A 4,753-nucleotide genomic window follows, 5' to 3' on the forward strand; every position below is an offset into this window, starting at 1 on the left:
AATTCACCTGTTTTATCTCCTAAACCAACCCGGTAGTCCGTCCAGTTTCGATAGAAATCAACCGTGCCGTCCTTGCGGTGCTGGAACACAATCCAACCCCCTCCATCAGTCGTCATGTCACAATAAACCTGTAACCCGATATTGAATCCATCAGGGAAGATTGTATACACTCCACTTTCATCGTAACCATCGTTCAGAAGCGTCGTGCAGGTTTTAATCTCTTGAGCTGAGGAGATGTAATCATTCAAAGAAGAGAGTGGTGTGTTTTCGTTTCGACCAAAATATAAACTTCCTTGATCTTCATTGAAGTCTTCAAGATGCTGAGTCCATGTCAAGTTATTTAATTCACATAAAGAATTGTGGAAATTGAATGATCTGCATTTACTCTCCATGGCACAGTCTCGTCCACAAATTACAAAATGAGATCAATGTTTCGTCTCGTATGTGCAGTTTTTCAGGACTCCGTTTCTGGAGCCATAAAACTTGAGTTCTAATCTTTCATGTTTATTGCTAAATCTTTCATTTTGTGTGGACTGTCACTATGGCGAGTAAAACCAGGTTGTAATGGAGAAGTAGCATCATGAAAATCACTTCAAGTTAAACCAATGAATGGTAGTAAATCTGTCTTTTGAAAAGACAAAAGCAGACAACCAAAATTCCTTTTATGGAGTACCCACTCTCAAAACCAGCTGATTTGTCTGTAATTTGTAAAGTCCAATGCAGATCTAACCTTCAGTCTATTTGTGACTATACATGGAATTCAACATATCTTTTGAAGCCATTGGTGGGCAGTTGCAGTATATTAAGTAATTCGCCAAGTATCCAGTTTGTTTGCATTCTCCCTGAAGCAGTAAGATGCTCGTGTATGAGAACCATAACCTGAAGCTGTTTCCCCCATCTCATGTCTCCTCTCGATTGGTCCGAGGGCGATGTGATGCACAGTGCTGGCACAATACAGGTCATTGAATATAACCAGGCAACGAAAATTAATATGGATATCTATGGCACACATTTTGAGTGCCTTAATGAATTCTCATCTACCACAATGGGCAGCTTATTGGCCTTAGGTCTTGAAAACCAATATACTGCTGAAAGGTCATTTTTGTGTTCAATATCTCAACTTTTTTTAAACTATATTTTAAATAAGATGTCTTGAGAATGAGCAGTCAGCAACTAATGATGAAATCAATTATTGCTTAAATAAGTTTTCAAGGAAGAAACTTGATCAATACTTTGAAGAGATCCATCTCCCAAATGTGAACACAAGGCTTTGTTTTTTTGCAATTTTTGCCATGAAAAATGGCTGCAAGTGCTCTGTGCTATTTATTTCTTCTCCTTGCCAATTCCAGACCCTAACCCTACCCAGTTCCAAACCCTAACCCCAACAAAACTCCAATTCCAAACCCTAACCAAATCCAAACCCATAAATGGTTACCCTTACCATAAATTGATATCGACCCTGAACCTTACACTACCCCCGCAGAATAAGCGCAGCCATATCAATACTTAACAATGAAAAAACACCAATTTTGTTTTTTCTTTCAATATAGAAGTTGTGTAATTTATTCAAGTTTCGAAATTCTTTTTAAGAATTAATTCCAGTACTTTGTCTTTCAATCTTTATATTTCAAACATTATTGACTTACTTAAACATCCAATTATGTGACATTGAAAAGTGACAGTTACTTGTAAAACATTAAAAACTATTTTTCAAAACAATTTACGTTATAATATAACTTTATTCAAACTATAAACTCAAATGAGATCTGTGTACTGTGCTTTGTTAATTATGAGAGGAAAATATTATATTAAGCAACCATTAACAATTTTAGTAAATTAAAAATTAAAAATTTTGCTCAAATTACAAAAAATATATATCTAGTCTTTCTTTATATCAAGTCTGCTCTTTATAATTTATTATCTTAACAAATACTACACATCATAATGTAAAGCTTTTACACACATAAAAAACGTGGCACAAATTTGGTTGTGGCTAACGTTTGCACAGTAGCATAAATTATCTCCACAGTACTGGTCCCAATATTAGAGATTTACCCCAGTATTACTTAAAGGAACACGTTGCATTGGATCGGTCGAGTTGGTCTTTGCAATGTGTTCCTGTAAAGCATAGAGACATAAGCAAATAATTCTGGATCCACTTAAGCAGAATGCAGCATCAGAGTCCAGCATTCTCCAGAAGACGATCAGAGCATACTGATCGAAACGTCGAGTTAATCCAACGGTTCTTTTCAGAAGCACCCCAACTCATTCAGAGATTGTCATTACATGGTGTTACCGCAAACTTTTCTATATCTTACTTCCACCATGCAAAGTTTCAAATCCTACTAATTCTGGATCCTGTTTTGAGTTGCTAATGAAACAAATTATCCCTGTTAGACAACTATTAATGAGCCAAGTACTGTTCTAATAATATTAATTTTAAAGTTTTAATATTAAAGTTTCAAATCCTACTTAATAGCAAAGTAGTCGCTGAACTACGGTAGACTTCATTGGAATGTGCATGATTTAAATCCTTGTCTACATGTATGTTTCCTTAAACAAGACACTTATTTACAAGTACCTTGTCTTTCCGTTAGTCCTAAAATAATAATAATATTCAATTTTATGTATAAAGAAGAACAAAAATTTACAATTTTTCTCTGGTTCATAAGTGCTTCTGATTACAAAAACATAACAGAACATTCAGTTAGCACCAGTAAATGTTGTTTTCTCCATGAACCTAGAGATGGGCAGTTCCACGGGGTCGGACGTACATTTCGGACACTTTAACCGAGTGTATTATTACAGTGGTATAAATAAAAGGAATTTTTATTCTGGATAGAGGTATAAGGCAGTCACTAAAGTTATTTTATCAAAAAATTATTCATCCATGTCTTTGGAAATAGACGCCATTCGCCCAAAACACCATGGTGTCGGACGTACTCAGAGAAACGCCTTTTTATGGAAACCAATATTTGTAGTTCAAACTCTGTGATGTGTTTGAACTTTAATGCAATTTTTTCTTATTTATGGATTCATCAGACCTCTGTCATTACACTTTACCATAAGACATTTGGTTTTTAAATTTGAATTTTAAGGAACGGCATTTAATATATTGGTGTCGGACGTACATTTCACAGTCGGACTGACTTGTCCGAAATTGCATTCAAAAATAGGTAACAATCAGTTCAACTTTTCACTTTTGTTATAAAATAATGATTTAATCTACCAATTTGGTGTTGTAATATCAGATTAAATCATTATTTGTTGAAAAAAGTGGTTTAATTGTCAAATTGTACAACGTTTTGAGATCAATAGAAACAATGTGCATGTGTAATGCAACTTGTACATGATGTACATGCGTATCCTTATGCATTGCTGTGGCAACCAAAACTGGCAAAACACCCAAGTTTCAAAATGTTGCCTAACAATGAAAGATATGAGTCTGCAAAATAACATTTGGTCCAAATATATTGTAGATTGGACTTGTGTTTAAAAAAAAATTAAAGTTTAAAGTTCTTAGTGGGTAAAGGTCAAGGTCAAGGTCAAAGGTCAAAAATGTTTTGATATTTTCTCTCAAGAACCAACTTTAGAGCATTGTCAACAGTTTACTAAATGAATAAGCGCTCTATCCTTGCTTGGGGGTAACCACATGTACCTGAATTTAACAAATATACTGCAAAAACCAAGCTTTTCTTATATTAATTATAAGTACCAGTGGGTTTTGGAAATGGAAATTAAAATTTTCTGCGGATTAAAATTATTGTGTTTTTAGCAGCCAGTAGAAAAACAGGGGAATGAAATACACTTGTTTTGAGGCAAGATTTGAGTGATTTGGGTGAGAGTTACCCTAAGTACCAATTTATAGCTTTGTATGATATTTTAAAGGCATTCAAAAAGGCTTTCACATAATTATTTTGGAGGTGTCGGACGTACTGGTGTCGGACGTACGAACAAAATGCACGTCCGACACCAGGATTTTGTACGATTAAGAAGATTTTTTTAAAGAAATAATTCCATGTTTAGATAGAGGGCATCAATTGTGCTTTGTAGTGTTAATTTGAAAATTTTCTGCCCACGGTTGAAAAAGGGAGATTAAAATATTCACTATTTTGGTGTCGGACGTACATCGGAAAAGTAAGTTTCCTAAAATATTGAATATCATAAAATTTTGAAAGATTTTTTTTTTTTTTTTTCAATCATTGTGTTGTTACCATAGCAAACTTCAAACAGGTGCAAAATCAAAACGATTAATTTGGCAAAACATTATTTTTGAGCAAATTTCACTATTTTTAAAGTATTTTTTCAGTCGAAAATAGCACTTGAGCCGCTGAATATTTTCAGTAACAAATTATATTTTATTAAAATTCATACAATTAGCTACAAAATGATGCCTCATTTGCCACATTAGTGCCATTTTGAAATTTTGGCACTGAGGTTTACATTTCTATAGAACTGCCCAGATAGAAAAAGAGGGAGAGTTGAACACAAAGACTACAAGGTGTTAAGGTGCGACACCCAAAGCTTGTGTTAGTGGGAGAGTGTCTTGGCCGAGCGGTTAAGAGCACCGAATTCAAACTCTGGTGTTTCTGATCAGCAGAGTGTGGGTTCGATTCCCCAGCCGTGACACTTGTGTCCTTAAGCATGACATATAACCATTGCTTCGTCCTTCGGATGGGACGTAAAGCCGTTGGTCCCATGTGTTGTGTAAATGCATGTAAAAGAACCCAGTGCACTTATCGAAACGGAAGGT

This window comes from Asterias rubens, chromosome 22 (genome assembly GCF_902459465.1).
Source record: "Asterias rubens chromosome 22, eAstRub1.3, whole genome shotgun sequence".
Classification (NCBI taxonomy): domain Eukaryota; kingdom Metazoa; phylum Echinodermata; class Asteroidea; order Forcipulatida; family Asteriidae; genus Asterias; species Asterias rubens.